Source organism: Palaemon carinicauda, chromosome 32 (genome assembly GCF_036898095.1).
Source record: "Palaemon carinicauda isolate YSFRI2023 chromosome 32, ASM3689809v2, whole genome shotgun sequence".
Lineage (NCBI taxonomy): Eukaryota > Metazoa > Arthropoda > Malacostraca > Decapoda > Palaemonidae > Palaemon > Palaemon carinicauda.
Window position 1 is genome coordinate 10,323,915 of NC_090756.1, and position 26,017 is coordinate 10,349,931.

Consider the following 26,017-nt stretch of genomic DNA (forward strand, 5'->3'; position numbering starts at 1 on the left):
AACTGCTTTTAGATTTTTTCTTTTTTTCAAATTCAGTTACTTTAGGGATTGTAGGTACTTTAAAGGAACCTGTATACCTAGTACCTGAACAAAACGGGGCACTGTAGGAATTGCAAGGAATATTATTGGACTTGCAAGATTAGTTCCAAAACAAAATTGCGATTTTATGAATCAAAAATAAATTTTTTAGTAACTAAAACAACGGCACTTTGCGATTTTTGACAGCTTTTCATCTTTTTCTTTTTTTTGGATTTTCGCCAAAGTCGAACAAAATGGGACACTATAAATTTCAAGGACTTTCATGGTTCTTACAAGATTGGTTCCAAAACAAAATTGCGATTTTATGAATCAAAACCAAATTTTTTTGTAACTAAAACAACAACACTAAGCGATTTTAGACCGCTTTTCATCTTTTTCTTTTTGGGATTTTCGCCAAAATCGAACAAAATGGGGGCACTGTAGGAATTGCAAGTACTTTCATTGGACTTGCAAGATCAGTTCCAAAGTAAAATTACAATTTTATCAATTAAAAGTCCATCTTAAGAAACTAAAACGTCGGCACTTTGCGATTTTTGACAGCATTTCACCTTTCTCATTTTTTGGATTTTCGCCAAAAGTCACTACTTGGTCTTGAAGGCACGTGGCGGGTCCGGTATCGGCATGGGAATGACCGTGGTCGCCGATGGGTCACCGATCAGTCCCACAGAGGTCACGTTCCTCTCGGTAATCGGCAGCGGCAGTGGGCCAGGGTAGGTCATTTGAGGACACGTGACCCTACTGTCGACCGCGCAGCTGGACGCGTGGATGTCACAGTTGATCGTCGTGATTGGCGGAATGGTTTCCTTTTTATTCGAGTCTGACTTGGAGGACGATGATTGGCTGGAGTGGTTGTTGGTGGGGTCCCAGGATTCCAGCATGTGGGCCACCTCTCGAAACCCGTCCAGGAATTTCGCGCTGCCCGAGCAGCTTTCCAGGCCTGGTGGGGAGGAGGAGGAGGGGGGCGTGAATGTAAACAATATCAGAAGTTCGTGAGGGTTGCGTTCGATTGGTTTCGAAACATTTTGTTTGTTAGTGTTTTACCCTTAACTACGTTTCTCTGGAGGAAATGATTTTTTAATTTTTTTGGGGGGGAGACCAAAATGGAAATAATTGTCAAAAATATTTTTTGGGAAGCATAAGGAAAAGGGGAAATAATTCTCATTTTCAAATGATATTTTGGAGAGGAAAAGGGAAATTGTCAAAATGATTTTTGTGAGAGGGAAAGAAGTCAAAATTATTTTTTGAGAAGGAAATAATTGTCAAAATTAGATTTTTGAAGAGCAAAGGGGAAACCAATACGAAATTTTTTTTTTTTAACAGAAAAATGTCTTTATTTATAGACTGTAAAATTTGATAAAGAAAATACATAAAGATAAAGAATACTGATTTTTTGAAAGGCAGAGTCTCGATTTATAGACTGTTAAAATCAAAGATAAAATGAATAAATAAATAAATACATAAAAATAAAGGAAATACATAGCACTCACCGATGCATTATCTTAATTGAAACTTACACTCAAAGACTGCATTTCATTGGATAACTTAAAACTGCCCAGTAAAGTAAGGATCATCCCTTATTAAACTTACTAACTACTACTACTTAATATGATTTCACTCCACGTGTACCATAGAAAAACACTTAATATCATCTGTTAAGAATGGAAGGTAATGAGAAGTGGCCTGTATAAATATCTAATCACTGTTAAACTAGGATTTTTTTTTCTTTTTTTTATATATATAGTAAAGTTGAATATACCGACAGCTGTTAGAGCTTAGGGAGATATAGTTAATGTTCCCAGTTTCTTAATCTTTAGAGCTTGGAAATATAAATTTTCAGTGAACAAAGCAATAGAAGTTTACTTAATGTTCCCATTTGTTTCTTAATCTTTAGAGCTTGAAATATAAATTTTCAAAGTGAACAAAGCAATAAAAGTTTACTTAATGTTCCCTGTTTCTTAATCTTATAGCTGGAAATCTAAATTTTCAAAGTGAACAAAGCAATGGATGTTAACTTAATGTTTTCACTTGTTTCTTAATCTTTAGAGCTTGGAAATATAAATCTTCAAAGTGAACAAAGCAATAGATGGTTACTTAATGTTCCCTGTTTCTTAATCTTATAGCTGGAAATCTAAATTTTCAAAGTGAACAAAGCAATGGATGTTAACTTAATGTTTTCACTTGTTTCTTAATCTTTAGAGCTTGGAAATATAAACCTTCAAAAGTGAACAAAGCAATAGATGTTGACCTAATGTTTCCATTTGTTTCTTAATCTTTAGAGCTTGTAAATATAAATTTTCAAAGGAACATTACTGAATCCATTTTTACAATGTAGATACCCTTGTTAAGTCAAAATGTTGTACAGATGGTTGGTCCACTTACTAGTTTAGTGTTGTGCTACTGATTTTTACTGAAAAAGTCATCACAACCTTTTTTTCTTTTACCTGCTGTGGTTTGGACAATAGCAATTCAAATGTTGATATTGATATTGATTTTATTCAGATGTTGATGGTAGTGTGACATCAATATGTGTTGTAATGTATACCTGTTTCGTTGCTTCAATATGTCATGAGGTGTCAGTCATGTTAAAGTGATCTTGTCAGTCATATTGTCAGTCATATTAAGGTTATCTTGTCAGTCATGTGAAGTGATCTTGTCAGTCATATTGTCAGTCATATTAAGGTAATCTTGTCAGTCGTATTAAGGTGACCCTGTCAGTCATACTGTAAGTCATATTAAGGGGATCTTGTCAGTCATGTGAGGTGATCTTGTCAGTCATATTAAGGTGATCTTGTCAGTCATGTTAAGGTGATCTTGTAGTCAGATATCAGTCTCTTGCTTGTGTAATTTTCATAGTGAAGGGATTCATCAAATGGGATATTGTAGAATCTTGTGGTCAATCAAGATGTAATGTAGTGCTGTTAAGTACTGGAATAATTGCAACAGTGTATATCTTCAGAAAATCAATATTCCCATACAAATTGTTCTTTATTTTAGGCTTAAAGGTTATAATATCTAAAATTTTTCTTTGCCTATAAAAGTTTTACTACTTCGTCTTGCTTTATAATCTCAAATTCTTCTTTATCTTATACTTATCTCAATTCTCTTCTTCTGTTGTCTAAGAACTCTGTGTTCCATCTGGTGTTGTCAAATCAAGGCTGAACTTCAAGTAGCCATTTAAATTTACATTCATTTAAACTTTAGCTTAAGTTCAAAAGATAAAGAAACACTTAGTTATTTTCAAAGACTTTAATCATATCAAACATTGTAAGAGGAAATATTTACAGAAAATGAATTACATGAATATATTAGAATTTATATTTTTCAAATCTTGCAAAATGGTTTACTTCTGAATAAGTATTTTTTGTCATAATTCTGATAGTAGAACATTATTGTTTTCACAACGTTATCATAGACATATTACACAAAACACTTACACATTTCTAACATCTTGGGAAAGGTGGAAATAAATAAAATTAATTTACCATTGAATATACTGGACGATAGATTGACTTTCCACTTCTCTCCTCGCAGAAGACATGATAAACATCTTTGAGAGACTAAGTTTTTTCCAGCAATTTAACAGTGACTAGATACAGTGAATGTGAGATTTGATTAAAACAATTCAGAGTAGATCTGTTTACATTCCAAGAAATGAGATTGACATACATTCAAAGTAGGAATGCAGATTCCTAATTCCAGTTATGTCAGTTCAGTTTCAAAATTTGTCTTAGGATCGTATTGTTTTACCTCGTATTCAATTTCTACTCGGTTTGAAAATTTTTTTTTTTGTTTTGCCTCATTCAATGTTTACTCGACTTAAAAATAAAAATAAATATATAATTGTTTTGCTTCATATACTTGATCTTTACTAGAAAGTTTCAAGAAATCAATGTAAATTAGTTTGAAAAAAAAGCAGCTACATCTTACGCCCCTAAGAACTATTTAGTCCCCCCCCCCCAACAATTGCGTATTTTAGTTCAACCCCGCCCCCCTCAACAACTCCTATTTTAGTTAACCCCCCAACAATTTCGTATTTGAGTTCACCCCCCAACAATTTCGTATTTGGGTTCACCCCCCAACAATACCGTATTTAGTTCACCCCCAAACAATTCCGTATTACAGTTAAGCGAATATCAAAATTTAGGGGGAATACCTACACCAAGTTATCCCTGTACTTTCCTGCCTTCGATATCCTTCAACCTTCCCCCCTCCCCCCACCAGGCTAAGACTTACAAGAAGAGAGTGATCCAGGGGAAGAGCCTTCACCTTCGTAAGCATAGTTCCTCAGGTCGTCGCCGGCTGGCGTGATGGCGCTGCTGCCGCCGCCTTTGGTGGAGCCGTTTTTGCTCTTTCTGTTCCTGGTCTCGTGATGTCCTCCGCCGCTCTTGCTGGAGCCGTTTCGCATCGTCGGAGACGTCAGGCTGGTCACCACGACGGCGCCGCCGCCGACGGAGCGTTTTTGGTCTTCCATGCTACTCGTTACCGAAGCGGCGTCCACTTGTAGGACGTCCACGTCTGGAAGTGTTAGAGAGGGATTTTTATAGCGGTGAGAACCAGGACACATAAGTTATTTATATATACTGTTTAAGGTGTATTTATAGTGTTTAATATATACTTTTAGGTGGATATTCATATCGCCATGATCAGCGAGGCCGTACTAGTCAGGACACCCATACTAAGTTGGTTTGGTGTGAGCTAGCAGACGAAAATCTCCCACTATCACCAATCAGCACTGGCCAGTGTGGTGTAGAAAAGTGGCCAAACCCCAGACATCAATTAACTGAGGCATTTAGCATGCAGTGGACAAGAAAAAGATCTACTTTGGTTGTTGTTGCATTTGCATAAAAGGAGTCTTTATTTGTGCTTGATTGAAACTATACCTTGTATAGTTGGACGTTTTTCCAATGATTGGTTAGAAAAATAATTTCCCTATTTATTTTTATAATTGCATGTTTCATCACTGTTAGTGGTTCAGAATTAAGGTCTTAAAAATGTCTGTATTAGCAAAACAATGTTTTAGAACTTAGGAGGTAGGAGGACATTTATACAACGTATTTAAAAAACGAAAATTAATATTGCCATAAATAATTACACTTTTGTTTGCTTAGGCATTTACACTGAAATTACTCACAGTATATACAGTTACATACTAACAAACTACAAATCTAAAGAAAACTGAAAATATTGAAATACTTCCATTGACTTGCATACATTTGTATTGATTTTTTTATATATTTCTGTTGTTAGTTTGCTCTTAAGATAAAAATTTAATATTATGAATTTTCTAAAAACATTTTTTTTCATATGAATTTTCTAAAAACACTTTTTTTTCAGAACTTCACAGAACTCTGAGAGTAGTTGAAGATTAAATGTATCCCTCTACCCTTCGGATAACAGCTTCCACTCCTGTTGTATACGATAACTACAACCATCACAAAACAGAACAGAAGCTTGACAGTGATAAATAGGCCAAATATCTGATTAAAAATGCAGTAAGTAGTCAAGCAAATATTAAAAATACAGCAAGTGGTCGTCAAGATGATGTTGGCCACTGAAAATAACTAAAACTTGTACATATAGAAATTAAATTCGCATAATTGTTTTTGCTATAGAGTAATTATTAATTACAAGATCCCACTGAGGACAACTAAAATAAACCAGTACAATATAGAAATTATATTCACAATGTTTTGCTATAGAGTAATTATCAATTACAAGATGTTAATGACTGTGGACAACTAAAACTTGTACAAATATAAATTATATTTACAATTCTTTTGCTATTGAATAACTATCAAATACGTTCATGGAGAAAATACGAGAAAAATGCAAGTAACAAAAATGTCTTACAATCTTTACTACTGTTAACATTGACCTATAATTCTCTCATCTTCATCTTTTCAACTAACAACAATGACCTATAATTTTCTCATTAAGATTTACTTCACAGGAATGTATCCTCTCCCATACATGGAAAGGAAACCATAATGCACTGATGGACAATAGATAATCTGTTACTTCAAGATAGATGATCCATCATTGAAAGGATACACGCCAAGCTAAGATGATCTATCATTGGAAGGATACACACCAAGCTAACACTTGACTAAAACCTATTCAACCATGCAACATAAGATGGTAAGCAATGGATAGGCCTAAATTATCTATAAGCGAAAAAGATGTGTGTTTGCACCATGCGATGATGTAGACTATATAAACTGAAATTGAAAACTGTCTCTAGCTAACACAATCTGGCATTTATGAATGTTAGCAATATTTTCTATTATGGCACTAAAACAGATAGAATTTGAACTTGTCTTTAGAACGGACTATTCATAATCATAGAATATATAAACTGAGCTAGATAACAATCTAGTATTTATGAATGTTTCCAATCTTTTCTATAATGGCATTAAAAGAGATAGAATTTGGACTTTTTAGAACTGCCAATTCATTTTCATAGAATAACTGAACTAACTAACAATGTAGAATTTATGAATGTTTCCAATATTTTCTATTATGGCAATAAAAAAAATAGAATTGAACTCTATTTAGAACTGCTTATTTTGAGTGTATATAATATAAATCCTAAAACTATTTTTTTTCTAATTACAGCTGGACTCGAGGGTCGGGTGAGCATGGAAATGGAGCTAGCAAGAAGCGTGTATGTGGAAAACAATACTCAAGAGATCAAAGTGAGTTCAATATTTATGAAGAAGAGAATTAGCAAGAAAAATTACAAACCGAAAAAAATATTTAAATATCTCAAATTGCAGGAATCTAATCTTCAAGTTTTCATACTAATATCATATGGATTTATAAACTGTATATCATAGATTAAGTTATATTCCTTCTGTATTTCTCTTAGTCTTGGGTCAGGTGTGTGGACCACCATACCAAAGTGATATTCATGATCGGTAAAACAAAACGAGTCTTCAGATAAATCGGCTATTATAGAATAATACCATACTTTATTATGGACATCAATACCGAAGTTGAGCTGAGAAGCGAAGCTAGTAAGTACCAATACTAAATAGCTGGAAACTGTGTTGAGGACACCAATACTGAAGTTGAGCCGAGAAACTAGCAAGTGCCAATACTAAAGCTGAACCGTGTTGAGGACACCAATACTGAAGTTGAGCCGAGAAGCTATTAAATACCAATACTAAATAGCTGAACCGTGTTGAGGACATAAATAGCTGAACCGTGTTGAGGACACCAATACTGAAGTTGAGCAAGTGCCAATACCGAAGTTGAGCCGGCTCTTCGAGAGCCGAGAAGCTATTAAGTACCAATACTAAATAGCTGAACCGTGTTGAGGACACCAATATACTGAAGTTGAGCCGAGAAGCTAGCAAGTGCCAATACCGAAGTTGAGCCGAGAAACTAGCAAGTGCCAATACTAAGCTGAACCGTGTTAAGGACACCAATACCGAAGTTGAGCCGAGAAGCTAGCAAATGCCAATACTAAGCTGAACTGTGTTTTAAAGATATCACTATGTTAAGGACACCAATACCGAAGTTGAGCCGAGAAGCTAGCAAATGCCAATACTAAGCTGAACTGTGCTAAAGATATCACTATGTTAAGGACACCAATACCGAAGTTGAGCCGAGAAGCTAGCAAGTGCCAAAACTAAGTTGAACTGTGCTAAAGACATCAATAACGAAGTTGAGCTGAGAAGCTAGTAAGTCTTGCCAATACTAAGCTGAACTGTGCTAAAGACATCAATACCGAAGTTGAACTGAGAAGCTAGCAAGTGCCAATACTAAAGCTGAACCGAGAAGCTAGGAATTCGCTGAACGTATATATTGATATAATCAAAATAAAATAAAATGAGAATCATCAGATAAATTAGCCAAGATAGAACAATACTACACTTCAAGATCCAATATTGAAGCTGAGCTGAGAAGCAGCACAAGCATGTGGTGAACATATATATTAATATAAAACAAAATGAGAATATTCAGATAAATCAGCCAAGAACACTATCATACATTGTGAAGGACACTAATATTCAAGCTGGGCTGAGAACCTAATATAAAACAAAATGAGAATATTCAGATAAATCAGCCAAGAACACTATCATACTTTGAAGGACACTAATATTCAAGCTGGGCTGAGAACCTAACAAATACTGAACACATATTAGTATAATCAAAGAAAAAAAATTGAGAATTAAAAGACAAATCAGCCAAGATGGAGTAATATCATACTTGTTAAGGAAACTAGCAAATGCTGAACATATAAATTAGTATAAAGAAAGGAAAACCGAATATCAAGAATCATCAGATAAATCATCCAATATAAAACAAAATCATACTTCGTTAAGGAGATCCAATACTCAAGCTTAGATGGGAAAGTAGAAAGTATTGAACATAATGTAATCAAAGGAAACAGAATGAGAATCATCAGATAAATTACTTTGTTAAGAAGATTCAATACTCAAGCTGAAAGTGAAAAGTAGAGCTAACAGAATCAAAAGCTGAGATGAGAAGCTACCAAGTGCTGAACATAAATAATCAAAGGAATTCAACAATGAGAATCGTCAGATAGATTATTTCGTTAAGGTAGATCCAATACCCAAGCTGAAATGAGAAACTATAGCAAGTGCTGAAACTCAGGCTGCTGAAACTCAAGCTGAGATGAGAAGCTACCAAGTCGCTGAAACTCAAGCTGAGATGAGAAGCTACCAAGTGCTGAAACTCAAGCTGCTGAAACTCAAGCTGAGATGAGAAGCTACCAAGTGCTGAAACTCAAGCTGAGATGAGAAGCTACCAAACCAAGTCGCTGAAACTCGAGATGAGAAGCTACCAAGTGCTGAAACTCAAGCTGCTGAAACTCAAGCTGAGATGAGAAGCTACCAAGTGCTGAAACTCAAGCTGCTGAAACTCAAGCTGAGATGAGAAGCTACCAAACCAAGTGCTGACCAAACCAAGTGCTGAAACTCAAGCTGAGATGAGAAGCTACCAAGTGCTGAAACTCAGGCTGAAATGAGAAGCTACCAAGTGCTGAAACTCAGGCTGCTGAAACTCAAGCTGAGATGAGAAGCTACCAAACCAAGTGCTGAAACTCAAGCTGAGATGAGAAGCTACCAAGTGCTGAAACTCAAGCTGAAATGAGAAGCTACCAAGTGCTGAAACTCAGGCTGCTGAAACTCAAGCTGAGATGAGAAGCTATCAAACCAAGTGCTGAAACTCAAGCTGAGATGAGAAGCTACCAAGTGCTGAAACTCAAGCTGCTGAAACTCAAGCTGAGATGAGAAGCTACCAAACCAAGTGCTGAAACTCAAGCCGAGATGAGAAGCTACCAAGTGCTGAAACTCAGGCTGCTGAAACTCAAGCTGAGATGAGAAGCTACCAAACCAAGTGCTGAAACTCAAGCTGAGATGAGAAGCTACCAAACCAAGTTGCTGAAACTCAAGCTGAGATGAGAAGCTACCAAACCAAGTGCTGAAACTCAAGCTGAGATGAGAAGCTACCAAGTGCTGAAACTCAAGCTGAAATGAGAAGCTACCAAGTGCTGAAACTCAAGCTGAAATGAGAAGCTACCAAACCAAGTGCTGAAACTCAAGCTGAGATGAGAAGCTACCAAACCAAGTGCTGAAACTCAAGCTGAGATGAGAAGCTACCAAACCAAGTGCTCAAACCAAGTGCTGAAACGAGAAGCTACCAAGTGCTGAAACTCAGGCTGCTGAAACTCAAGCTGAGATGAGAAGCTACCAAACCAAGTGCTGAAACTCAAGCTGAGATGAGTGCTATCAAGTGCTGAAACTCAAGCCTGAGCTGAGAAGCTACCAAACCAAGTGCTGAAACTCAAGCTGAAATGAGAAGCTACCAAGTGCTGAAACTCAAGCTGAGATGAGAAGCTACCAAACCAAGTGCTGAAACTCAAGCTGCTGAAACTGAAGCTACCAAACCAAGTGCTGAAACTCAAGCTGAGATGAGAAGCTACCAAACCAAGTGCTGAAACTCAAGCTGAGATGAGAAGCTACCAAACCAAGTGCTGAAACTCAAGCTGAGATGAGAAGCTACCAAACCAAGTGCTGAAACTCAAGCTGAGATGAGAAGCTACCAAACCAAGTGCTGAAACTCAAGCTGAGATGAGAAGCTACCAAACCAAGTGCTGAAACTCAAGCTGAGATGAGAAGCTACCAAACTCAAGCTGAAATGAGAAGCTACCAAGTGCTGAAACTCAAGCTGAGATGAGAAGCTACCAAACCAAGTGCTGAAACTCAAGCTGCTGAAACTCAAGCTGAGATGAGAAGCTACCAAACCAAGTGCTGAAACTCAAGCTGAGATGAGAAGCTACCAAACCAGTGCTGAGATGAGAAGCTACCAAACCAGTGCTGAAACTCAAGCTGAGATGAGAAGCTACCAAGTCGCTGAAACTCAAGCTGCTGAAACTCAAGCTGAGATGAGAAGCTACCAAACCAGTGCTGAAACTCGAGCTGAGATGAGAAGCTACCAAGTGCTGAAACTCAAGCTGCTGAAACTCAAGCTGCTGAAACTCAAGCTGAGATGAGAAGCTACCAAACCAAGTGCTGAAACTCAAGCTGAGATGAGAAGCTACCAAGTGCTGAAACTCAAGCCGAGATGAGAAGCTACCAAGTGCTGAAACTCAGGCTGCTGAAACTCAAGCTGAGATGAGAAGCTACCAAACCAAGTGCTGAAACTCAAGCTGAGATGAGAAGCTACCAAACCAAGTTGCTGAAACTCAAGCTGAGATGAGAAGCTACCAAACCAAGTGCTGAAACTCAAGCTGAGATGAGAAGCTACCAAACCAAGTGCTGAAACTCAAGCTGAGATGAGAAGCTACCAAACCAAGTTGCTGAAACTCAAGCTGAGATGAGAAGCTACCAAACCAAGTTGCTGAAACTCAAGCTGAGATGAGAAGCTACCAAACCAAGTTGCTGAAACTCAAGCTGAGATGAGAAGCTACCAAACCAGTGCTGAAACTCAAGCTGAGATGAGAAGCTACCAAGTCGCTGAAACTCAAGCTGCTGAAACTCAAGCTGAGATGAGAAGCTACCAAACCAGTGCTGAAACTCGAGCTGAGATGAGAAGCTACCAAGTGCTGAAACTCAAGCTGCTGAAACTCAAGCTGCTGAAACTCAAGCTGAGATGAGAAGCTACCAAACCAAGTGCTGAAACTCAAGCTGAGATGAGAAGCTACCAAACCAAGTGCTGAAACTCAAGCTGAGATGAGAAGCTACCAAACTCAAGCTGAAATGAGAAGCTACCAAGTGCTGAAACTCCAGCTGAGATGAGAAGCTACCAAACCAAGTGCTGAAACTCAAGCTGCTGAAACTCAAGCTGAGATGAGAAGCTACCAAACCAAGTGCTGAAACTCAAGCTGAGATGAGAAGCTACCAAACCAGTGCTGAAACTCAAGCTGAGATGAGAAGCTACCAAGTCGCTGAAACTCAAGCTGCTGAAACTCAAGCTGAGATGAGAAGCTACCAAACCAGTGCTGAAACTCGAGCTGAGATGAGAAGCTACCAAGTGCTGAAACTCAAGCTGCTGAAACTCAAGCTGCTGAAACTCAAGCTGCTGAAACTCAAGCTGAGATGAGAAGCTACCAAACCAAGTGCTGAAACTCAAGCTGAGATGAGAAGCTACCAAGTGCTGAAACTCAAGCCGAGATGAGAAGCTACCAAGTGCTGAAACTCAGGCTGCTGAAACTCAAGCTGAGATGAGAAGCTACCAAACCAAGTGCTGAAACTCAAGCTGAGATGAGAAGCTACCAAACCAAGTTGCTGAAACTCAAGCTGAGATGAGAAGCTACCAAACCAAGTTGCTGAAACTCAAGCTGAGATGAGAAGCTACCAAACCAAGTGCTGAAACTCAAGCTGAGATGAGAAGCTACCAAACCAAGTTGCTGAAACTCAAGCTGAGATGAGAAGCTACCAAGTCGCTGAAACTCAAGCTGAGATGAGAAGCTACCAAACCAAGTGCTGAAACTCAAGCTGAGATGAGAAGCTACCAAACCAAGTGCTGAAACTCAAGCTGCTGAAACTCAAGCTGAGATGAGAAGCTACCAAACCAAGTGCTGAACATGAGTACTGGTATAATAAAAGGAAAACAGAATGAGAATCAACAGATAAATCAGCCATGATAAAACAGAATCATACTTTAAGGAGATCCAATACTCAAGCTGAGATGAGAAGCTACCAAATGCTGAACTTATTGTAATCAAAGTTCCGAAAACAGAGTGAGAATCAGATAAATTACTTCGTTAAGGATATCCCAAAATCTGAAGTTTATATGAGAAGCTACCAAGGACCTGAACTGTTATAATGTAATCAAAGGAAAACAATGAGAATCATCAGATATATCATCAAAGATAAAAAAAAAATCTACAAAAAATCTACTTTGTTCTCGAGAAACTAGCAAGTGGTGATCATAATGTAATCAAAGGAAAACAGAATGAGAATCATCGCATAAAACAGAATCGTACTTCGTTAAGGATGAGAAAGTAGAAAGTACTGAACATAATGTAATCAAAGGAAACAGAATGAGAATCATTAAATAAATCATCCAAAATTTAACCGAAATCATATACTTCGTTAAGGAGATCCAATATTCAAGATGAGATTAGGAGATTAGGAGCTAGCAAGTGCTGAACATGAGTTCTGGTATAACAAAACTCGGAAAACAGAATGATGAGAATCATCAGATAAATCAGCCAATTTGTTAAGTTGATCCAATACTCAAGCTGATATGAGAGGCTACCAAGTGCTAAACATAAGTAGGCCTACTGGTATAATAAAAGGAAAACAGAATGAGAGGAGATACAATAATCAAGCTGAGAGGAGAAACTAGCAAGTGGTGAATATAATGTAATCAGAGGAAAACAGAATGAGAATCATCAGATAAATCAGCCTAGATAAAACAGAATCGTACTTCGTTATGAGAATCATCAGATAAATCAGCTTAGAGAATCGTACTTCGTTACGGATGAGAAAGTAGAAAGAACTGAACACAATATAATCGAAGGGAACAGAATGAGAATCATCAGATAAATCAGCCAAGTTAAACGAAATCATACTTCGTTAAGGAGATCCAATATTCAAGATGATGATAGGGGCTAGCAAGTGCTGAACACGAGCATTGGTATGATAAAAGGAAAATTAAATGAGAAGCAGATAAATCAGCCAAGAATGAAACAAAATCATACATCGTTAAGGAGTTCCAATATTCATGATGAGATGAGAAGCGAAATGATGAACATAAAGTGATCAAAGGAAACCAGAATGAGATTCAACAGATAAATTAACTAAGGTAAAGAGATCCAATACGCTGAGATGAGAAGAGAAGCTACTGATCCAATACGCTGAGATGAGAAGCTGAGAAGCTACTGATCCAATACGCTGAGATGCTGAGAAGCTACTAAGTGCTGAACACAATGTAAATCAAAAGCTGAGATGAGAATGCTACCAAGTCGCTGAACATAATGAGAATTATCATCCGATAAATTACTTCGTTAGAGGAGATGCAATATGATGTAGAAGCTAGCAAGGGCTGAACATTTCTCACCAATACTGAGCTGATATCCCGATAAATTACTTCGTTAGAGGAGATGCAATATGATGTAGAAGCTAGCAAGGGCTGAACATTTCACACCAATACTGAGCTAATATCCCAATTGCCACCTAGCAAGTGCTAAATATGTATTAGAATCAACAGAAAACAGAAGGAGATTCATCAGATCTTTAAACCAACCAAGATAGAACAATATCAGACATTTTGAAGGACACCAATACTCTAGCACAACATGTATGATTAGAACAATATCAGACATTTTGAAGGACACTAATACTCTAGCACAACATGTATTGGAATCAACAGAAAACCAAAGGAGATTCATCGGATATTATAACCAGTCAAGATAGAAAACAATATCATACATGCTGATATACTCAAGTTGAGCTGAGACCTAGCAATCACATGTATTGGATTCAACAAAAAACAGAAAACAATATCATACATGCTGATATACTCAAGTTGAGCTGAGACCTAGCAATCTACATGTATTGGATTCAACAAAAAACAAATGTAGATTGATCAAGATAGAAAATAATATCATACATGTTGAGCTGAGACCTAGCAAGTGATAAACATGTATTGGAATCAACAGAAAACAAAAGGAGATTCATCAGATATATAACCAGTCAAGATAGAAAACAATATCATACATGTTATACTCAAGTTGAGCTGAGACCTAGCAAGTGATAAACATGTATTGGAAACAACAGAAAACAAAAGGAGATTCATCAGATATATAACCAGCCAAGATAGAACAATATCAACAATATCACACATTTTGAAGAAAACAAAATCGGAGATTCATCAGATATATAACCAGCCAAGATAGAACAATATCAACAATATCACACATTTTGAAGGACACTAATACTCTAGCACAACATGTATTGGAATCAACAGAAAACAAAAGGAGATTTATCAGATATATAACCAAACAAAAGGAGATTTAGCAGATATATAACCAGTCAAGATAGAAAACAATATCATACATGTTGATATACTCAAGTTGAGCTGAGAAACAATATCATACATGTAGAAAACAATATCATACATGTTGATATACTCTGGGCTGAACCTAGCAAGTGATAAACATATTGGAATCAACAGAAAACAAAAGGAAACCAGTCAAGATAGAAAACAATATCATTGAGCTGAGACCTAGCAAGTGATAAACATGTATGGGAATCAACAGAAAACAAAAGGAAACCAGTCAAGATAGAAAACAATATCATTGAGCTGAGACCTAGCAAGTGATAAACATGTATTGGAACAGAAAACAAAGGGAGATTCGTCAGATATAACCAGCCAAAATAGAGCAATATAACATTATTAATGTGCCCAACAATAATCTGATCTTAATCTTGCAGAATATGTTTCCACTGTTTATCCCGGAGAACATGATTACTATTTTATGGTTCTATAGTTAATAGAGAAAGAAGCTTATATTTTTTGCTTGTTATTAAAGATAGGACATGAATTTATTTGTAGAATTTTATAACAAATAAATAAATTTAATTTTGTTTACTGCGTTTACATGTATCCTCTATGTACTTGTGAATTAACGACGTCTAAAAAGTTTTGTCTGGGGACCCATATGCTAATAGAAATGTAGCTAACCTGAGTGACAAGCCCTACACTGCATAATGCGAGAAACATGAGAGTTAAAACAGTAATATCCCTTACTGATAGAAATCATGACCAAAGTGATCTCAATTTGCAAAGGGAACATAAGTTGAATATATTAGTAGACTATAACAAGATACGTAAAACAACAGAGACTGGACAATTTACAGGAACTGTTTTCAGGAACTGTTGTAAGTTCCTGTATATTCTTTCCCTTATATAAAATGGCAGCAAAGACTAGACTAAGCTCTAAAAATCAATACGAGATTATTGTAACTTAAAAATGGCAGAAAAGACTCGGAGAATACAACTCTAACTGGAAAATAAAGACTTGGAAAATAAAATGTCAGCAAAAACTAGACAATACAGGATCACTTGATACACAGATGTGTTACTAGGACTAGATAGTGAAACGGCAGTCCAGACCAAACAAATTCAAGGGATGTTGACTTGGAAATCAGATAGGCTAAGAGCACAACATAAGATAGTGAAACGGCAGTCCCAGACCAAACAAATTCAAGGGATGTTGACTTGGAAATCAGAGAGGCTAAGAGCACAACATAAAAAGGCTAAGAGCACAACATAAGATAGTTGAAACGGCAACCAAACAAATTCAAGGGATGTTGACTTGGAAATCAGAGAGGCTAAGAGCACAACATAAAAACCCAGACCAAACAAATTCAAGGGATGTTGACTTGGAAATCAGAGAGGCTAAGAGCACAACATAAAAACCCAATGTCATGATAGCCTACACCTGGATTAATTTTGATTTATGGAAATAAAATCGAAATCTGGTACACATCATGAAGGTAAATAACTACTATAACCTACTTGGTTATGTTAGTATCAGAAACCTCAAAACACAGAAAAAAAATTACTAAGCAGTATTTTGGGAAACAACTAAACATCTGAAACGTGAAAATCAATAACTAACCTACTTGGCATATATGAGAAATCGTAAAAATGAAAGAGACCTATACTTTCTAATTTTGCAAAAATACCATTACTGAAAAGTAAAGTATAGAATTGAACAGAAGCATGGCTGAAATTTAGAGTAAAATTACCATATTCAAAGTAAAAACTTGAATTTGGAAAGTAGAATTAGGACTAATACAAGACCAAAGTTTGAAAAGTAGAATTCCAAAACAATGCGAAAAAAAATTGAATTTATAGAATTGAACAGAAGCATGGCTGAAATTTCGAAAAAATAAATGAATTTATAGAATTGGACAGAAGCATGGCTGAAATTTAGAGTATAGAATTGAACAGAAGCATGGCTGAAATTTAGAGAAAAATTATCATATTCAAAGTAAAAACTTGAATTATGGAAAGTAGAATTGGACTGATACATGATCCATTTTTAGAAAGTAGAATTACAAAAAAAGGCGAAAAAACTTGAATTTAAATTGCTAAGCAGCATGACTGAAATTTGTAAACAGAAATGAATATATCAAAATATGTACATTTTGAAGATGAATAGCCAGTGAAGATGAGAAAGACCAATACTAAGAGAATTAGGAAAAAATCACAGTAGCCTAGTAAGCCTATATGCTTTATATAGAAATTTTGAACAAAAATAATAACCTCCTAACTATGCTGTACCTGAAGAGAGATGGATTTGGACCAATAAAACCAACATTTAAGGAATGAATGAAACTTGGAAACTGAAACCAGGGACACATACTTTTTTTCTGCTGGATGAAACTTAACTTTCCTCTATTGGAGATGAAACACTACTTGAATTGAGACAACAGACAATAAGGACCGATTTAGAAGAATAATGGGAATTGAAACCAGGTTTACGTACTCTTTTCTTCTGGGTATTAGTTAACTTTGCTGTATTAGTGATGAAATAGATAAGACCAGAATTAGAAGAAGAATGGGAATTTGAACCAGATTCACATGATGTGTTCTGGAGGATGAAATCTAACTTTGTTTTATTGGAGATTTATACTGTACTTGAAGATGAAACAATAGACAATAAGGCCATATTTGGAGATAAAACAGTGAACTTGAAGATGAAACAACAGATAATAGGACGAGAGTTAGAAAAATAATGGGAACTGAAACCAGGCTTACATACTGTGTTCTGGTGGATGAAAGCTAACTTTGCTTTATTGGAGATGAAACAGACAATACCAAAGGGAATTGAAACCAGGCTTAAATAATGAGTTCTGCTGGGAGAGAGCTAACTCTGCTGTAGGTGGCGATGCAACCGACAATAAGACCAGAGTTGAAAGAAGTATGGGAATTGAAACAAGGTTCACATATTGTGCTCTGTTGGGTGATAGCTAACTTTGTTTCATTGTGGATGAAACAAACTGTATTGGAGATGAAACAGACAATAACCAGAGGCACAAGAGGTATGGATTGAAACAGACAATAAGACTAGAGTTAGAAGAAAGATGGGAACTGAAACAAGGTTCACATACTGTTTTCTGCTGGATGATAGCTAACCTTTCTGCATTGGAGATAAAACAGACTGTACTTGGATTTGAAACAAACAATAACCAGAGTTACAAGGGTTATCATTGAAACAAGGTTCACTAATTATCTTCTGCTGGATGATAGCCAACATATCTGCACTGGAGATGAAACAGACTGTACTTGAACATGAAACAGATAATAAAACCAGAGTTAGAAAAAGAATGGGAATTGACGCCAAGTTCACATACTATCTTCTGCTGGGTGATAGCTGATTTTAATGTGATGTAAATGAATCAGAGTCACTTAGAGATGAAATAGACAATAAGACTAGAGTTAGAAGCAGAACAGCAACTAAAACCAGATTTACAAGAGGTATGAGAATTGAAACAAGGTGCATTTACTATATTCTGTTGGAGGATAGCTAACCTTGTTCTGATGGAAATGAAACTGACAATAAGACTAGAATTAGAAGAAGAATGGGAACTGAAACAAGGTTTACATATTCTGCTGGATGATACCTAACATTTCTGAATTGGAGATAAAACAAACTGTACTTTGATCTGAAACAAACCATAACGCCACAGTTAGCAGAAGAATGGTAATTGAAACCCGGCTTACATACTGAGTTTTTCTGGGTGAGAGTTAACTTTGCTGTATTGTGATAAAACAGACTATAAGACATTAGTTAGAAGAATTAGAATTGAAACCAGGTTAACATACTGTGTTCTGCAGGATGATAGATAACTTTACTGTACTGGATATGAAACTGACTGTACATGGAGATGAATCAGAAAATAAGAACAGAGTTTAGAAGAAACCAATTTGACATATTGTGTTCTTCTGGGTGAAGAAGACTGCATTAAAAAGAAACAATCTAGCATTTAAACAAACACTCCACATGACTATCATATACTTGATATGAAACGAATATAACAAATCAAGAGGTTCAGAATAAAAAATCCATCAAGAATGAGTTGGTAACAAAGCAATGTACCCAAGGACCTGATGACTAGAATTTGATAACTGAAACAAGCTTATGACTTCTCATCTTTGGTATGGATCATAGGAGAAAATGTAAAGAAACACTTGACCCTCTATCATCTAGCAAAGAATGTGAGCCCGGTATCATCTAGCGAAGGATGTGAGTATTGTATCCATATTTCAATGTGTATTTTTTAGATGTACTAAATAACATAGGACCAATAAGTCAAGAGTAACATGAAATTGATAAATCATCAAAGGTCACCCTAACCTCGGGGAACTGATCCAGTGCAGTTGAAATGTATGAGAGAAATTCGAAAGTTCAACCTTGAGGTTGTCCAAGCTTTGGGTATATGTCTAGAGGTGGCCCACCATCATAACCATTATTTGAGAATAGAAGCAAACATGAACATGACTTCAGATTAACAAGGTCAAAATTGCAGAATTAGGGAATAGAAGCAAACACGAATATAATTTGAGTTCCTGATTTCAGTCTCTAGGGAATCAAATGAACCCCCCAACCAAGGGGTGCATTCACAGCCCCACAATAATGAATAGTACATCAGAACTCTAATCTATATCAATGAAATGGAGATATGAGAGTCTCAAAAGGATGTCTACTTGTAAAGAGTAAAGCAATGAAAAGTGAAAGACTCGGTAATCCCTTCCTCCTGTGGCATTCAACAGTTTTTTCTCTCTGTCACAAACATACTCACATGGAAAAATATGTCTAAAATACTGCCACACCATAAACAAAATCACATTAGATATTATTTGTTCTATACATATATTTATTCTATAAGATCAATTTGTACTTAGCAGAGAAAGAAGAAAATATGACAGGAAAAATAACCACAAACTTACCCAAAATCAACTGAACTAGAATTATACAGACTGAAACCATTATGATGATGAATAAGATTTATACCAAACCAAGTATTTGAGAAAAAGCAACACATGAATGAGACATTAAGGAACCAGTTCATCCATCATAAAGATATGAGCAGCTCAAGGGGATTCCACAAAGTCCCACCATGCCACATCAACATTACAGAACCAGTGCCGCCGGATTTAGCAGGACAGGACATGGAACGTGAGGTCTCAGAGCACCTCTAGGAAGCTGAACCCAACCACAGACCGACAGCTTCGGAAATAAGGCAGAACGCAGATGCAGAAAGGAATCAAAGGATTCCTGATTACTTGTGAATGTGGAATGGAAATGAAAATCACGCTTCAAATGAGCCATATATCACTACTGAGGCCAGACAAGGACACAGGCAGCTGGCATGCAAAGAAAAGAAATAGTTACAAATGAATACAATTTTCTCCAGCTTTATCATCCACCTGTGGCATACAACAACAGCTCTCTCCATCACATGCAAACTCGATTCCACAAAGGATAGTCTTGTCTTTAATTAATACTTACCGTAACCATTATAATATTGAAAATACCTTATTTCGTATTATTCTTTCCAGTCAGTATGCTCATGCTGCAATTGGCAGGGGTAAGACAGGCTAAAGAACATGAGTGATTAGTTTGTCAACACTATCCATCATAAACAGGATCAGGATTATCAAAGCTGCATCTCATTACTTATGCTGGTTTCAGACCTAACAATCCTAATCCTGTTTATTCTGGGGATACACATGTTGATCATCCAAAGACTCATGTCCCACAATCCTGTTTCCTCTCTACTAACTGCTGCATGAAAATACTGATTACAAATTACAATACAAAACAACCGTTATTCAATAACTTCTTGGCTATGGTAAGGCAATGTTGAAAACAGACTTTCCCGTGTGTTTATGAGTTTGTGTGATCGAGCGAGATATTGCATAGATGCCGCAGAAGGAAGATGTGGCTGGAGTAATGAAGTATTACACTTGCAACTATTGCTCTTTTCTTAATATGCCAGCGGTCCATCCCCATGCCTAGCGTCAGTAGTGACCCGTGACTCTTATGAGGCCTGACTTCACCACCACACAACATTCAGATGTAAACAGGGCACCCTCTGGTTCCTTTCCCTAACTGCGCATCACCTCACTCCTCAGCCACCAATCCATGGCTGTATCCAGCTCCAAGAGGAGCGAAGAGGCCCCAGGTCTCATGCCCCCTCCTACCAGACCCGGCGGTGCTGCCTCTTTTGCGCCAAAGTGCCACGGTCTGGCTCCACGGAGTCCACTTGAGCTGCTCACATCTCTATGCTGGTCATCCTAGCTCTTCAATATACCATTCAGCAGTATATTTTTAATTCTTGGTGAAGTTTGTATTTCATTTATTATCAAAATGATTTTAATTCTGATAATTCTATTCCTGTTAATTTTGAGTAATTTAGTATGTTATATTTTTCATCACCTTTTTCCTTTATATTTCTGATAAGTAAAATTGAAAATAGAAAAATTTATGAAAAACATATAATATTAAATGTATTAAATTTTTGATCAGACACTATTGACTTTACTTTTCAATGTGTATATGAATGCATACATTTTCCATCATTGTTCAACATTACATTGATTCAATTTTTGTCATCTTTTAGTAAACGTCTCTAACTCCCAAAAGGAGTGTAGAGACATTAACATATTAAAACATGCAAATTAAAAATGTACTCGATTATTCTGTTAATTTTTGATTGATATATTGTTTGGCTTCTCTGAATTTCGTCTTCAATACATCTAAAATCAAAGCCAGAATGATTTAGAATTCTACTTGTTTAGTTTCGTATTTCCATTCAGCATTTTAAAGTTATAATTAGCAGAGCAAAGACTGGTAATATTGCGTGAGTAATAAGATGCACCATAACACCCATGAATGATCATGAACATGACTATAAGGACTGAAACCAGCAAGTTGATGAATGAGATGCAGCCCTTACGGTCGTGATCATGTTCACTCTTGAATAATATGGTGCTGGTCTGATGTTTCACTGTCCAGTCTCGTCTTTGCCAAATACGACATAAAAATGAAGAATGAAATTGAAATGTCGCAAGCTAAATACCCAGTACCATCATGGCCATGATTAGAGAATATTGAAGATAAAGATTTCTTTGCATGAGTGAGCCTTTTTTGAGAGATTAGGGGCTATATGCCACAGGAGGAAGAGGTAGAAGGAAGAGAACACACACAATATTGACACCTAAAGAAGGTAAATGAGAGAGACTTGATGAGAGAGAGGAGGATTAGAATCTCAAGGAGAAAGATAAGATTTAAAGAAAAAAAATACAATATGATACTACCTTTAATGTTTGCTTCTGAGAGGAAATTGAGATATGTCAATATGGTTGACTGTACCTGATATTTTATTGTCTTTAGGGATTGTATTAAAATGGATCCTCTCTATGATGGAGCTATTCAAGGAAGTAGGGCAGATCCTTACTTCTGAGGGGGCTCAATACTAGGTTTATACACAAAACTGTCTCAACCCTGCGTTATAGGCTTCCATCAGACAGGAAATTTTGCATGGTGAAGGTTCTAACTATAAAAAAATATTCAACACTCTCAACTGACTGGAAAGGAACTAATAGAGTTGATTTAACACGCAATGTCTGAAAGGAAGAACCCTACCTATGTTTACTACGCTAAGAATTACACGGATGCGTTATACCTACAATCTCTGAATTCCCTGTTCAAAAACATATATTTCCCAAAAACCAAATAATTGAGAAAAGGCAAACGAATTGAACAATGTTGATAGGGACTTTGGGGAACAAGGCAGATGAAAATAGTTGAAAATTCCCCCAAAATACGAATATTAGAATGCCTCAGGGCAACATACAATAACAAGGGACAATTATTTTCGTCATCAAAAGGCGTATTGGAATGCACATTGCGCGATAAAGGAAAAATAAGATTACAGGATTGAAAAATAACTTTGTAGTGATGATATATGAAAGGAAAATGGAAATGGAATATAATACAATGCATAACATACAAATATCACACACCAAGACAGAAATTGAAAGAAGGATAAGCTTGGATTGGACAGCTTTTGGTAAACAAAATGAGATTATGAAAATCAAAATGCCACTTTCTCCAAGAAAAGTATTTAATCAGATGGTCCTACCAGTATTAACTTACGGATCACAAACTTTGAGCCTTACGAAAGCCTTAGAATATAAGCTAGTTACAATTCCAAGAGCTATGGAAAGTATAATGATGGGAATAACACAAAGAGACAGAAAAAAGAGAAACATGTATACAAAAACAAACTAACAACTTGTAAAATAAAAGAAATGGACATGGGCAGGACATATAGTGAGAATGACAGATAATAGATGGACATCAAGAATAGCAGTATCGGTCCCTAGAGATTACAAAAGAAGCAGGGGAAGGACGAGAAGACGATGCATTAATGAGCTAAGATAATTAACGGTTATATACTGCCATAGAAAGAATACAGACGCAAGAGGATGGACATGTCTGAGACCTTTGTTCTGCGGAAGACTAGTAACGGCTGATGATGAAATCGACGATAAGTTTTTAAGACATTTGGAGCTATCAAAAAATCCCTAACACATCATGGAAACACGACCTAACATACTGAGAATCAGAATTTCGAGCCAGTGTGAAAACTATGAAATTACAGAGGAAGCAAAAAAACAAGCAATATTTCTAAAGTTAAGACATGGAACTAGTTGGTCAAAAACAATCCAAACTTCAACTGCCTGATAGACCAATCGAAGAAGAATAAAAGGGCCTCCAAAATATACCAAATAAATCCAATTAAACCTAGTAAAAAGAAACATTAGTGCCATACGCAGGAAAAAAAAGAAAATGGGAATTTATAGAAAAGGGGAATCTAAAGAAAATGGGTCACTTACCAGCAATATTTGGGTTCTTATTCCACGCGGGCTGACCATTGGCTTTAGGGGGTTTTAAAAGTTTTAGTTCCAGGAGGTTCGGCGTATGACTACATGGTGACGACGATTGCTCTCTGCAATTGACCATATTTTCCTTTATATCAGCCATACCTCGGCATAAGGCAGACCTTCGGTGATGTTGATGTAGGAGGAATGCACAGATGAGCACTGATGAAAGGAAAACGGGAAGAAATATTACTTAAGTTACCCTTACAATTGTTGATCGTAATTCGTTTTCTATAGTACTTGTTGTTTAAGAAAACGTGAATTGTAATAATAAGAATTCTTAATAAAATGACCTTGGCTTCTTAATTAGATGGTCTACGTATTTACTTGAGAAAAGGTACGAAATGAATCTCAACAATTATAGAAAATGCAATAAAAACAAACATGAACTTACATAATAAGAAGGAGCACCAAACTACAATAGCTACAAGTGCCCCCAGAGAAAGTTTCAAAGAAGTGTCCGCAGCATCCGGTAGATGGCAGTGCTGACCGTTGAACCCACTCGGACATGCGCATACATAACCAGCTGTTGGAGGAAAACAATTTTTTTTATAGTGAAAACCAGATGATGAGATTCAACCTATTGAAATTTTTTTTTTTTTTTACTATACGCTGCATAATTGCAAGAGCCCGTGCTTGGCTACACGGACAATACATAATAGATTTTTGCTAACTTGATTTGATTCCATAATTGGGAAAAGGCAAATTTTTTCCCCTTATTTCTATTGATACATAGTTAACAAAATCCATTGATGTTCCCTTAATATGCAATAATAATGAAAAAGCCCAAAATAAGAAGTAATAATGATGAAAAACACAAAGTAAAATGCAATAATAATGAAAAAGCCCAAAATAAGATGCAATATTAATGAAAAAGCCCAAAATAAGATGCAATAATAATGAAAAAGCCCAAAATAAGATACAACAATAATGAAAAAGCCCAAAATAAGATGCAACAATAATGAAAAGGCCCAAATAAGATACAACAATAATGAAAAAGGCCAAAATAAGATGCAAAAATACTGAGAAAGCACAAAATAAAATGCATTAAGATGCGATAATAATGAAAAACCCAAAATAAGATGCAACAATAATGAAAAAAAAAATAAGATGCAACAATACTGAGAAAGACCCAAATAAGATAAAACAATAATGGAAAAGCCCAAAAATAAGATGCAAAAAAACTGAAAAGGACCAAATTAAGATGCAACAATACTGAAAAAGCCTAAAATAAGATCCATTAATAGTAAAACAAAAATATGATGCAAAAATACTGAAAAGGCCCAAAATAAGATACAACAATATTGAAAAAAGCCCAAAACAAGATGAATGAATATTGAAAACACCCAAAATAAGATGCAACAAAACTAAAAAAGCCCAAATTAAGATGCAAAAATACTGAAAAGTCCAAAAATATGATGCAACAAAACTGAAAAAGCACAAAAATAAGATGCAAAAATACTGAAAAGCCCCAAAATATGATGCATCCATACTAAATTCACACGGCCTCCCTTCCAAATCAACGTTAAAAGACCCATGAAATAAATTTCCCTAAAATTTTACCTTAACAAAAACACACAGAAAATTATAGAACCTCAGTCTAATATTACCAACCCCAACTGATGTTCCTTTTTCCTCCAATAAACCTTTTTTATTCCTCAACCCCTTTTGAAGAACACATTAAGCTTGAATCTGAAGTACTTCCAAAGTTCGCACTTCCAGAGAATGTCTTTATGTTGAACAGATGATATAAGTCTATTTATAGATAATCTATGAAAGATCTATTTTAATGTTGTTACTGTTAATAAAATATGGTATTTTAATTGTTCATTATTTCTCTCGTATTAAGCATTTTCTTGTTTATTTTCCTCACCAGGCTATTTTCCCCTTTTGGAGCCCTTGGGCATACAGGATCCTGCTTTTCCAACAAGGATTGATAATAATAATAATAATAATAATAATAATAATAATAATAATAAGGTATATATATAAATAAATATATATATATAATATATATATATATATATATATATATATATATATATATATATATATATATATATATATATACATATATCAAAAATATATTATATATAAATATATATATATATATATATATATATATATATATATATATATATATATTACACATCCCCATTAAACAAAAACAAAGAAAAAAAAATAATAATAATAATAATAACATCATTTAATACTAACTTGATTGTTTATTGAAGCAAGTGCCCCCATTGAGGCAAGGCTCCCAAACACACTCGTTCTCGTCTTCACAGATGTTCCGACTCGCTGATAAGACTCGACCTTCCCCACATCTGGAGGGAGACAAGAATAGAATTAGTTGGAGGGGACAAGGGCTGATATAGTACATTTTTCTCTCTCTCTCTCGATTATCACTTTTCCTCTACAAGATCCTTGCCTATAGACAATATCTCTCTCTCTCTCTCTCTCTCTCACACACACACACACACACACAATTGTTAGTTTCCCTTCTCAACATCTTTGCCAATTCTCTTTCGCTCTT

The 26,017-nt window shown here is 35.9% G+C and overlaps 1 long non-coding RNA gene and 1 pseudogene across 1 annotated transcript; one reads left to right on the forward strand and one right to left on the reverse strand.

The window, feature by feature from the left end:
* Nucleotides 1-504: 504 nt before the first annotated feature.
* Nucleotides 505-26,017, reverse strand: part of LOC137625264 (putative neural-cadherin 2) — an 80,039-nt pseudogene continuing 54,526 nt past the window's right edge.
* On the forward strand, nucleotides 5,378-7,249 carry LOC137625265 (uncharacterized). The gene is made up of 3 exons (XR_011040825.1): nucleotides 5,378-5,531; nucleotides 5,990-6,177; nucleotides 6,655-7,249. It is a non-coding gene; the product is annotated as an uncharacterized lncRNA (long non-coding RNA).